This window comes from Schistocerca americana, chromosome 6 (genome assembly GCF_021461395.2).
Source record: "Schistocerca americana isolate TAMUIC-IGC-003095 chromosome 6, iqSchAmer2.1, whole genome shotgun sequence".
In the NCBI taxonomy this organism is placed as follows: Eukaryota; Metazoa; Arthropoda; class Insecta; order Orthoptera; family Acrididae; genus Schistocerca; species Schistocerca americana.
In genome coordinates, this window is record NC_060124.1 from 230,504,816 (window position 1) to 230,518,618 (window position 13,803).

Consider the following 13,803-nt stretch of genomic DNA (forward strand, 5'->3'; position numbering starts at 1 on the left):
TTACAATATCAGCTCTAAAATATTGAAACTTAGTACTCATAATATAGCAGAGGTTCTCTATCACATCATAAACTACTGCTTTGATGAAAGTTGTTTCCCTGAAAAATTAAAAGTAGCTAAAGCAATCCCAGTCCACAAAAAAGGTGACAATAATTTGCCTAGCAATTATAAGCCAGTTTGTCTTGTACCACTTTTATCCAAGGTCATTGAGAAACTAATCAATTTTCTAGATTCTCATCAATTACTTTCAAATAGCCAGTTTGGGTTTAAGAAAAATCTATCAACATGTGATGCTGTTATGAGTTACATATGTAACTGTCTTGAAGCAAAAGAAGAAAAATTTATTGTAAGTACAAAGTTTTTTGATTTATCAAAAGTGTTTGACACTGTGTGCCATAACACTCTGCTGCTGAAATTAAAAAGTGTAGGTTTCTCAGTCTCTGCTGTTAAAATTATTCAGTCATACTTATCTAATAGATCTCAAACTGTTTACTTCAATAACCAATACTCTAGTTTCTTACCCGTTAACCATGGTGTTCCTCAAGGGTCAATCTTGGGCCCTCTCTTGTTCATGTTATATGCCTACCTAGCAATGTAATAGATGATACTACAAACTGTTATTTGTATGCAGATGATATCAGTTTAAGTGTTACAGTGCCTATGAACAATAACGTAAGTAACTCTACCTCACTCAAGGTAGATATACTTTCTGACTGGTGCAATGCCAATAGCCTGTCTATGAACATAAATAAAACACAGGAATTAAACATTTCTTATAACAATAGAATCACCTTAGAGAGTTCCTGTAAAGTTTCTTGACATTGTTTTGCAAAATAATTTAGGCTGGCAAGCACATGTGAATTATTTAACACCAAAAATTTCTAAAGGAATATTTATGCTCAGAAAATTACAAGCAACAGTAGATGAGAAAATTTTGCTTTCTGTCTATTATAGTTATATTCACTCTCATTTGACGTATGGGACAATCTTTTAGGGAAATAATTGCTACTCAAAATGCTTATTTACAGCCCAGAAAAAAGCTGTCAGACTGATATGTAAAGTACCACCTAGAACTCACTGTAGAGAATTATTTATTAAACTTAGTATTATGACCTTGCCATGTATATACATATTTCACTGTCTTTTGTACATTAAAAATAACTTGTCTAGTTTTGATCTGAATTCTGATGTACATAGTTATAACACACGACACTGTAATGATATAAGAAAAGACTACTGCTCATATACCAAAACTCTAAACAGCTTCAAACACACATCTGTAAAGCTATTTAATAAACTACCAGAGTCAGTTAAGAGTCTGGAGCTGAAAAACTTAAAGATATTTGTAAGAACTTTATTATTTTGAAATTGTTTTTACACAATGGAAGATTTTTGTGAGCATAATTTGTAACATAGATTAATTATTTGTGTATTTATTGTCATTGTTATTTGTACATTTATTGATGTTGCTTATACAAGCTTTACATCCCTGTAAATGTTTTGTTTTTGGGCAATAAAAATCAATCAATCAATCAATCCATAATTGTCTCCACGCCAGCTGATAATCCAGTGTGGGGCCAAGCAGCTTCATCCTCACCAAGCAGAGCCATGAGCTAGGTGAAGCTGCTCATCTACAAGACACCAGACAGGCCAACAGTTCCAGATTGTGAGCCAGTGCTGCTGAGTGAAGGCCACTTCCCGGGTGTCATTGTCTGACACTCTGAACAAACTCCAGTGGTCCTGGTGTTCTGGCACAGGGCGTCTGCATGCCTGCCTGGCTGTTCAGAGTTGCCTGCAGTCCAGCATTAAGCTTTCAGACTGCCATTCTGAAACCACCCTCAAGTCAGCAAGGCCCCCCTATTTTGCTGTGGCACCACGCCATTGTCACTGTGTACACACATACCACTGGGGGACTGCATGTTCTGTCTGCATGTTATGCAAAGTAGCACACCACTGTCTAGGTGACCATAGGACTACAGCTATTTTTGGATGCAGACATTGACCTCTTGTGTGTTACATTGCAACCCCATAGCTCCCACACATGCCATTCCAAGCAGAAGTGGCTGTTGTGGCTCGTACTGGTGTCAGTGATCATTGCCACTCTGCCATATTCTGCTGCAACTTGGCAGCCCCAATATCATTACATAATTTTAACAGTACACCAAAATGTGATGCAGATCTGCTTTGTAGTCTTGACCATTGAAGTTGGATCGACATCTCCATAATGCCCTCGCTCTCACTAAATGATGAAATTCACTGATCTTCTTTGAATCTTCCCTATTTCCTTTATCAGTCCCATCTGGTACAAGTCTCTGACTGACAAGTAATATAACATTCAAGTATTGGTTGAATGAGGATGCTTTAAGCTACCTCTATCACCGGTGAACTATAAGATCCCTTTTGGACCCGACAAGCACAATTGTGTAGGTGCCGTTTATTTGCATTGTACCATCATATTATTGCACTAAGTTACTGAGTTCTGAATGAAACAATTGTGCAAGAATCACTGATTTTCATAGAATCAAAGAATATCAATGTATTGTTACAGAAGCAAGTGATGTGCTTTCAACATTATCGATTTTCAAGATGGCTGATCAAGAGCACCTACATCAAGAAAGCCCTAATAGTGCATTATTTATTGTGTCTTGACATTTGAAAAAATGTGTTTCAAATCAGAAAGGTCTAAAAAAACAATTAAAAACTAGTCTACCAAAAATCTTAAATAGTTTCACAGCTATGATGATTGTTACTTCCCTATGTACAAATGGCGTGCGGGGTCAATGTTACTGGAGTATCCTCATTTTAGTGAATGTCGGAAGGTAGGATTTGGATCAGAGTATGAAATGAACACATCACATTATCAATAGCAGTACAGATTTTTGTCAAATGCATTAGTTTTTATATTTTTTATTTTTGGGGCTTATTGATGACATAATTCTAGTGTTATTGGGTGAATCTAAAGTGGAAGACTTCAGTGGGCTTCCAACAGGTGAATGGAGATGCACTAATTTCTTCACATTTTGCTGAAGAACGCTTAAGCGAATCTGATAAAAAGCCACCAAACAAAATACATCACCCAGCAAATGGACAATATGATGACAAGACGCTACATGGGTATCAGCTCTGCACTCCATTCATTGCAGCAAGCAATATGACTGCAAGAAGAGGACAAGAACAAGATGTGAGAAGTCTAATATTTACCTTGTTTTTCAAAAAACTGTAACTGCTTTCATGAATATATGTATAAGAATGATTTAAATATGTAAGATAGCCCTGAAGCACACAGTTATATGGGTAATGCATTTTTGTGAAAACATAAAAATAAAAATTTGTTACCCATTAATATATTATACTATGAATATTTTTCTTATGAAAACACACTGATTTTCAGATTTCCTTTCCAAGTATGATGGGGAGGGGAAAAGGGGGGGGGGGGGGTCTGAGAGCGATATAATACATGTGTGTCTGTCCAAGTATATAATACGTTATTAGGCATTTCTCACCACGAGATGAATTGAAATATAACAGAAATCAGTAAATATTATAAATAAATGTTGCACTAAGTCTAAATGGCATAACACTGGAGGATGCAATGCATGGGCTGATATCAGAAGCAAGCTAAACATGACGAAGAAGCAAGAGACTAGATGACTCACATGGTAGAAACGGCTTACACTGCAACATATCAGTCAGCAGACAATATTTTGCTGGCAAACGCCCAGGGAGCAGAAGAAATTAGCAAGAGAATCTCATAATCCTGGCCAAAGACATTGCAGTGTTTCATACTGACACCTAAATGATCATGTAAGTGAACAGAACAGTGCTTAGAAGTAATTTAGTAGGATATAAACTGAATGTAATTACACATTGGAATGTTAACAAAACTGCAGCAATAAGTACTTTCGTAGGTGGAGAATTAGTGCATTTCGTAGATTGTCACATATGCATAAAAGCTTCATCACAATTAATAAATAAACATTCCATACAGTTCAAATGAGCATGATCTATCATCTTAAACATTTTTATCTAGATGTTTTATTTATGTTTGATTGATTTGAAACTCAGTAGATTTCTGAACCTTTTATATGTAGCAACAGTGCTTCTCATTAGTGGAGGTCAGTGACTTGCCCTTTAACCTGCTATATCAGAAGAGAGTGGAAAAAAAAGTTTTGATAAGACAACCTTGGCTTTCCACATTCATTGAGGTATCAAATGTAACTTACATATTTTCTTTTTTAACTATATGTGGCGAGAATACCAAGTTGGAAATCTTTTTAACAGTGGTAGTCACTGTGAAGCATGAAGCTGTGTTTTTAAAAAAAACACGGAAAATTGCTATTGATATGTATGCCCAACTTAGCACAGATTATTATTATTGTTATTATTATTATTATTATTATTAGTTAGAAAATTATATTCCTTTTTTCTCACTGTATTTATTCTTTGGAAATTAATCCTTGATAAAATTTTACTAACTGTAACATTGACCCATGGCCACAAATACACTCAATATGATGAGTCTTAATTCTAGTATACAGAGAGATGTACTGATATTTCACAAATTTCACTTATATAGCATTCTTTCACAAACCAAGCTGGTGTTTGTTGAGAACACTTCTCTTCTTTAAATACTATTATTGTTTACATGTCATCAACTAGTTTCTAATGAAACACTTATGGTTAGCATAAATACAGTTATAAATGTACATTATACATAATTAGTACATGAGCTGTGGTTATGTAGCAAGCTGTCTGTAACCGACTATTTGGTGTGCATAAATTGTTCAAAGGTATAATAAATGCTGACAACTTTATTGTTGTAAGCCCTATTAAAACGATTCATAATGGGCTTGTAGTCACTATACAGTTGCTTTTCTCACATAGCCCATAATTTATTAAATAAAATTTGGGATTTTATTTATAGGGCAGTATTTCAAAACAGACTCCAAAACTGATCAACAGCCTTCTACCTGTAGGTGAAATTAAAACACACCTATAATGATGATAACTTTATTTAGCAAATCAACAGGAATGCCACTAGAGAAGAATAAGCATATCATACAGTGAACAAACAACACTTTCAAAGAATAAATATCAAACTCCATTTATCTATAATTTATTACCACATAGCGTCACCTCACCCCTCCCACTCCCCTGCCCCTGAAGTTTCAAGCACCTGGGATTAGGGGTACTTGAATCTAACTTGTCATCCAACTCTTGTGTGGATGGTTGGTAGTGGCATCAGTGCAGTTGAATGCATGGCCCGCGTTTGGCAGCTGGACCAGTTACCCTACGTACAATGGAGGTCTGCATGGAAGTGTCAGGGCATTGGGTAACTGTGGCTGTCAGCATGATGTCCAAAGGCAGCAACAATGTGACACATACTAGTTTCACTTTCCCAGTAGATACCTTTCTGCATTTGCCATTTTGTAAGATGTCTAACGTGCCATTCCCACATCACAACACTTGACAAAATCTGTGCATGGGAGCTGAAGAAGGGCTCAAACTACATGGTAAATAGCATGGCATGGGAGGAGTCCACCAATGCCTTGTGTTCAAAAAACAGGTGGTTGCTGTGGCATGCAGCAATTGATCATTGGATATTTGCAAAAAGGCTCCCAAATCTGTTGTAAGTCATTCCATGTCAAGTGACCCAATAATTATAGGACCCACCATTTGAGAATTTCACAAAACGTTGCACATTTGCTTGGACTTATAACATAAGAACTTGTGCAATTTGTTTTTGGTCTCAGACTAAAACTTTCTATGATTAACTCATAGGAAATGAGTTTCTGCATAAAGTCAGATCCAAAAACATTCATAGTAAATACATGTCACTTACAGGTCTTGGGCATCAGGACAGATGTAGTAACTCATCTGGGTGTGATGGAACAGTATTTGTTTTTGGTCTCAGACTAAAAATTTCTATGATTAACTCATAGGAAATGAGTTTCTGCATAAAGTCAGATCCAAAAACATTCATAGCAAATATGTGTCAATTACAGGTCTTGGGCATCAGGACAGATGTAATAAATCATCTGGGTGTGATGGAACAGTATTTTTTTTTCACACTTGGAACAAACAGACATAAAAGAACAAACAAAGGTTCATACATATATTTTAGCTTTTGAAGTAAAATGTACATTGGTAATGAAAATAAAGGTTTTTTTTCATTGGTGATATGTCCTGAAGCAGTTTTCCACTCAAAGGCTGGCTCTTCTTCCCAAACAAAAGTACTGTTATTCATGGCATTTCTTTTGTTGTGTGCAAGCACTGCACAACTTTGTAGGCTGCATTTTTCCACGGTGGTGGGGATTGCCTCTAAATAATGAAATCTGTCACCTGACCTGATTTTTCTCTAGAAGGTAGAGAGACCCTTATTCAGTTTAATAGTAACTAACAGTTTTGGGTTTTCCCTTTCATTATTACATAATGTTACACACACATAGGTTTTGTAAGTTGACAACAGTTTTGCAAGTGAGACAGAATTGTAAGAAATGTGCTTATGAAGCACATATCCTTAAATCAAAAAAGCTTCCATCAGGTGTGAAAGAACTTCAGATTGATGACCCATCTCAGCCTCCTCCTGTGACTTGCCACAGTAGATTTTTGAGAACCACATCATTAGGCTCACAGAGTTCATAAAATTTTACACCATACTTGTGTTTCTTGTTCTTGACACACTGCCTGAAAAACAGACAGCCACATCACAAAGCCATTGATTTGTCAATGCAGAGATTCTTGTTTGGAATACAATTATTGCTCAAGATTCTGCTGAACTAGTCCAAGATAGGTCTAATTTTGTAAAGTCAGTCATTGGATTGCAATGAGCTGTCTGAGAAGTGTAGATATCTCAGTATCAGCTGAAATCTGTTTCTACTCATATCAGATTTCCAGAATGTTATATTGTAAAATGAACTTGGACTCCTGTACTCCCACATTTTTCTGCTTCCTAGCTTGCATACTATTTTGTTTGTTCACATAATGACATTAGGCTCAACTTGGTGATAAGCTGGTTGACACCCTGCTGGTGGAAAGGAGGAGGGGAGGAGAGGTGGCAGCATTAAGTTTCTGATTACCAGACTTTGTGCCAATGTCCTGGTTTAAGAACCAAACCTTTGCACAGTTTCTCATGAAGTGAGGGCATGTAACACTGCTGATGGTGATCCATACATTGGCGTGGCAGCCCCCTCAGTGCTATTCACGAGGAGTAGGCTATGTGCCAGCACTGTGGGTTTCGCCCTCTCCCCTTTCTCATCATCATCATCATTATAAAACACAAATGTTACACACACACACACACACACACACACACACACACACATGTAGTATTATGCATATTATAATGGATCATGTTGCAAATAAGTAAAAATAATGACATTAGGAACACTTTAAAAAAAAAAAATAAAGGTCAGCAAGCTCACTGACACCAAAATTTTGTAAGTCTAATTTCAAACCCACATCTTCATTGAACACAAATACTAGTGGATCTTGAGCAATGTCACTCCACTCGTCACTGTTATTAATAATGCCTGCTGTTGGACCAACCTGATAGCCTTCTTTATACCATTCATTGTTTTCTGCATCTGAATCCTCACTTGAATGCTCACATAAAGATGGTTCACAGATACTTCCACCATCCAAGAATTTATCCATGAACTCATCCCATTGCAATTTGTTCATGTTAGCTAGCTGTTCAAGTTCTATGTCACTGAGTTTCCTCTTATTACTTGCCACAATAAACATCAGTGAACTACCTACAACCAAGACTGAACTACTGGCACAGTTACAACAAAGGTGTGAATCATATTGTCAAACATGCATCAAAATATACAAGCTGGTGACTGATTGTTGATGAGTAAGCTCATAGTCAGTGACAGAACTGAGCTTTCTAGTCTGCACACCAACTACGAGGTAACTTGCAGCTTCCATTTTCGGCCAAGAAAATTTTTGTTTTGTTTTGATGATACAGATGAATTACAAGTGAGATGATGAATCAAACTGCATGAACCACTTAACAAGGCTTCTGGGAGCAATTTACTCATTTTTTCTATGGCAATAAACATGTTAAAATGTCACAGGATTTATACCACAGTAAAGCTCTTCAAAAATTTTTAGTGCTGAGTGAAGACCAACAAGATTTAATATTGCTGTGGTACAATATAAACTTTCCAGAAGATCAAGGAAGAAATACTGTACATGGATGTTACAGATATTATTACTTAAAAGTTTTTGAAATCCATAAAGAAGTTGTAATCCTTTCAAAATATACACACAGACAGTTGAAAATATCCATGATGTCAGAAAGCTTGGCTGTGCCTAAAACATTAAGTGCTCAGATAATCTATTTAAAAAAAGACAAAAAAGCTGTTTACATCATGTAATAAGGTTTGTGAAGAAAACACTAAAATCAGTGATGGAAATGAAAGTGCTGCAGGTAACCTGGGGGTGATATTTCTTGAGTCCAGTACTAAAAAGTCAAAGTATCAAGAATGTAAATAAAATTTTAGATGATTTGGTGTGTTAGCCCTTAAAACTTCACTATATTCCAAATCACAGCATGGCCTCATATGGCAAACGAAAACTATAAAAAGTGAAGCATGTTTTAGAAGGAAAAGTGTATCAGGTACTAGTTTACATGGTTGAAGTTTATGACAGCAGGAAGCATGAAATGGATGACGAAACTGTTAATAAAGCCGAAGGTTTGATGCCATGATATTGTTAATGAAAGAAAAAATGGCTAGAGTAAGAAGATCTGAAAGAATTCAAGTTTCAACTTTAGCTCCACCCATTTGGTCCAAATAAAAAATAACATCAGATTTCAATGTTAGTGAATACGTAGTTTGACAGACGAAGAGACTGAAACCAGAATTGCTTTTTTATCAATTACTATACAAAAAGGAGATAAAATGACCACTGATGAACTTGTAAAATTTATCACTGACTTTTACCAAAATGATGGACATACTCGAATGTTACCACAAGTAAAAGACGAAGTTAGCATTCAGAAGAATGTGTATATGGAAAAAAGACTTATCATCTGCAACCTAAGGGGATTATATTCTTGTTTCAAATGGGAGAACCCAAACACTGACTTTTTTTCCAAAACCAGAGTGGTTTTGTTTTAGCTGATACTCCAGACACTCATTTGGTGTGTGTCTTTGGCATCCACCAAAACGTAAAACTGCACTTGGATGGTGAACACATTGAAGAAACATGGATTAAATTTCTTTTTTGTAGCTTGGAAAACTATGATTGCATGCTTAATCACTGTCATAATTATCTCAGTGATGGCAAACTGTCAGAATTTTTGAAAGAAAAATTAGCTTACAAAGATGCTGATGATGAAATTGAATACACCCTGTGGATAAACACAGACCATCAGATAGAAATGGTAAAGCAGTCTGCAATTGTTGATGAATACTCTGACTTGTTGGTAATGGAATTACAGGCAGTTAAACTGCACTCATTTGTATCTAGGTCTTAGGCAAGATCTTTGGAAAATTTGAAAGAAACCCTAACCCCAGAAAAAGCAGTCCAGTTAATTGGATGAAAACTGCAGTTTTGTAATTCAGAATGGAATCCAGAGTTATCAGTGGATAAGAAGCAGCTGTACAGTCAATCCTGTTTTTGTTTATCTGATAAATGAAGAAAATAGATAGGTAATAGTAAACTGCTGCTTTATAGGAGATGATTTGAAGCATGATGAAGGATTTGTAAATTCTGCTCAGAAAGAAATGGTTAAGTGGTTGGCTGAACACTATACATATGTCAAGAAACTGCATTATTTCACTGATGGATGCACTACTCAATGTAAAAATAGAAAAAGCTTTAGAAACTTTTGTGCACACAAAAATGATTTTTCTATTGGCACTGAACATTTCTTTCATGGTACTAGACGTGATAAATCTGTGTGCAGTGGATTGGGAGGAGCTGTAAAAGATGTACTGACAAAAGCTAGTCTTCAAGTAGAGGATGATGTACAAATAACAACAGCATCTGGTGTCTGCAATTTCTGCAAGGCTAATATTGACAAATGTTTTTCTACTTCTCAGAGAAAATCACTGTAGATTTCCTACACTAGAACCACAAGAAGAAATTTCTGACAACCTGCACAATACCTAGCACCAGGAATTTTCACAATTACAAACCCCTTTCGTATAATTCATTATAAATTAGAAGGGCAACTTGTTCTGAAATGCCTGCCTTGATTTTCTCATTCAATGAAAATGCTTTGCAATGGAGGTACACCCATCCTCAAATCCTTAATAAAACATTTTTGTTGCAGCTGTGTATAATGACAGGTGGTAATTGGCCTTTGTCAAGAATGTATGTGATGAGAAGGAGATGCTGGAGTACTTTTTCTCCACTCACATGGACCAGCAGTGTCATTTGTTTGGTCTGAGAAAAATCTTGTTTTGTGGCTTTGAAAACACTTTTATGCACATTTGGTGTACCTGAATCAAGAAGATCAGAAATAATGTATTACTTTAATGAATATGATACAAAGTTAACAAAATCCAATTCTTCATAATGGATTAGAAACAGACACAATATTAAAACTTTCACTTGGGTATTCCAAGGATCTTCACTGCTGAACATTTACATTTTAAACATTTGTCTACCCAAAATGATTGTTATTTAAATATGCTCATTTGATAGCCTTAAATATAGTTAATATTAATATTGGTAATGAAAATATTTCAATTAAAACTATAACACATGGTTCTTTGCTTTTATTTTTTTAACGCAACACAAGATACATGTACTAAAGCTTATCAGCTTAAATGACTTTTTAAACAATGATATGAAAATTCCATGTCAATCACAGCCCATGCTGTTTATTTTTTGTTTGCAATCATGTCATATTTGAGTGCTAATTTAAAAAATTGCCTGATAACAGCTCTTTCTGAAAGTATTTTGCATATTTAAGGAATTATGTTAGGGCAAGAAGAATTTAAGTTGATTTTTTATATTCCCAGAAGTTGTGCAGAGTTATTATTATTTTTTTTCCATAAAGATGCACCCTATTTAGTTTTCTGGAAAAGGGTGACAGTGATGTGTTCAGAATAAGCTAAGTTCCATTTTTTCTCTAAGTAATGCAATCGATATGGACAGTTCCAGCCATGTGGTTTTTATGTGTGCTTTTTGAAAACTTCACCATTTCTTACATCAAAGCTATATGAAGTATGTGGAAGAAATATTACACTGGTTATTACCATGGGAAAAGAAATACATAAAAAAAGTTTCATGAAAATCTGAGGCTGTGGATGTCTGTCCTAGATGAACTTACTTACAATGGCCCTTTTTTCCTCACAGTAAAAGTGACACAAATTAATATATTTGTTATTTTCCTTATAGCTTTAGTATCTATAAAATTGTCTCTGTGTTAACTATATGCCATGCTTAACTTCTGAAAAAAATTCCAAATCAAAAGCTTTATAAAGGTCTGAGTTATGAGTGTTTCTGTAAATAAGCACCACATTGAACGGCTATTCTCACAGAGATAAATTAGCAGAACATCACTACATTGAAAATCCAATATAGAAACAAGTTTTAGTCTGAGACTAAGGAAAATTGCAGAAGTTCTTATGATATAGGTAGAAGCAAATGTTTGAAGTTTCATGAAAATCTGAGCCAGCAGATGACATGAGCTGGGTAATTTGACATGGAATGATCCTCTACCCACAGTGATAGTTCAGCCTGGTCTGGCGGTGGTGCAGGAATGATGTAGTCTGCCACAATCCTCGATGGCAACCATTATGTTGCTAGCAAGATGATAATTTGTATTGTGGTGGCATTGGAAGCTGCATAGTTTAGACAGTTTGATGAAAAGATTGGACACAAATTTCTGACCCTGGTTTGTTGTAATGTGTAGAGGACAGCTGAATCGCACTAACCAATTTGTGATCAAAATGTTTGTAATTGTTTTGGTGGATATTTCTGTAACTGCTACGGCCTCTGGCCACATCGTACATATGTCAATCGCCATCAATAGGTGCCACGTAACCTTCTGATGTGGCAGAGGACCAGCGAGGTTGATGTGTCTACGACCATACCTCCCTGAAGATCCACAGAAATGTCAAATACCTCAATCAATATAGCTTCCCACCTTACTGCACTGGCAAAGAAGCGAGCTCACATCTGGTATTGATTGCCACATGAAATGGTCAGTTAATTTATTTGTGGCATTATGCCCCTGTTTGTGCTGGGCTGCAGACACTGCCAAATGCCACCGTGCGTAACTGCAATGAAAAGTAGTGTTGTAGCTTATGTTGTGAGACATCGCACTATATTTTGGAACTGTTACCGGTCGGCTCATTTTGTTTAGTAAAATTGTTGATAATCACTTGGGACAGCCATGGTGAGCTGGTTGTAGTTCAAAACGATGACTAAACAGCAAATGGGAGATAAGTAGTCAGCAACTATGTGCTTTTAATATGCCATATGTCCATGGCAGATTGACTGATAAATTTGATGTCTAAGAATTGTCGAGGGGAACACCTATCACTGGCATTTTGAAAGGGTGACATAATTGGTTTGTGGTCTGTGTAGATCATCACTGGCTGAGCTTTGATTTAAGGGCGAAAACGCCTCACTTCCTCATATACCGCGAATTGCTCTCCGTTGTGAGCACTCCACTTCATCCACAGCTGTAATTTTTTTACTAAAAAAAAAACCTTGATGGCTGCCAATGACTGCTGACTCTTTCGTGCAGATGGTACAGCATGGGCAAGAGCACTGCCTCCACGAGGCTCACTGCGAATTACAGAAAGCTGTATCCGTTTCCTGGGTCCACATGAGTGCTGATTTGCTCTTGGTGTTATGACTGGCAGGTGCATTCGTTAGCTGTGCTTGAGTTGAAGCTATTGCCACAAGGTGACAGCAATAATAATTCACATTGCCAAGAAAAGTGGAGACTTCTTCTGATACGAGGCTGCTTGTACATCCATTGTCAGAACCACAACTGTGTCTACTGGTTACAAACACTGCCATCAGCCGAGACCCTATGGCTGAGGAAGGGTACTTCAATTCTGACACTGCTGCATTTGTCTTCATTTAGCACAATTTTGTAACTATACAGTCATCTCAATCCAGTCTCTTTATCCATTCCCTTGCAATATACCCTGTAGGTATGTAGTCATTCATAGGCAGGGCTAGTTGCACTAAAATGTCTTATAATTAAGTTTTTTACAAACTTACATATAAATATAGTTATCATACATCAGTGTATACAAATGATTTTACTTTTTCGTATTCTGAAATCCTTTAATGTTATAAAAGCTATGTGTTATTAAAAACTGTTTTAGCTCTAATTTGAATTTATGGAATTCTTTAATTTTCTTAATTGAAAAAGGGTTTACAATGTGCATCTTTTTGGTAAAGGGCTTTTATGTGTATGTCTCTGTGAAAGCCATCTCTGGTTCCTGTTTTATAGTTATGTGCTTGATTGTTCAATGTTGAAAACTCCCAGTGAGTTTCGAGAAAGCACACACATTCATAGGGAGTGTCGTTATTTTAAGTATTTCCCTGCATGGCACTCTATGGGCAACTTCCTGTCATTATCGTGATAGCCCCTTTTTTGAAGTTTGTTTTGCCATTTCTATATTTCCCCAGGCCATCACAAGATATCTGCACAAGCTGTTCATACAGGCACAACAATCATTCAATGCTGCAACAGTTGTGGAGCATTCATACCACAACACAGCATTCACTTAGTTTTTTCATTCAAAACTTCAAGTTGGTTCTTGCACCTAAAGTGCTCATCCATCCATATGCCTAGAAATTTTGTGTATGGAGCTT

General features: G+C 36.3%; 1 protein-coding gene across 1 annotated transcript in view; it reads left to right on the plus strand.

The window, feature by feature from the left end:
- Positions 1 to 3,684: 3,684 nt before the first annotated feature.
- Positions 3,685 to 13,803, plus strand: part of LOC124619733 (F-box only protein 22-like) — a 219,142-nt gene continuing 209,023 nt past the window's right edge. The window contains exon 1 of the mRNA XM_047146305.1: positions 3,685 to 3,804. The gene's annotated coding sequence lies outside the window, so the exon portion shown is untranslated. The remainder of the gene's footprint in view (positions 3,805 to 13,803) is intronic.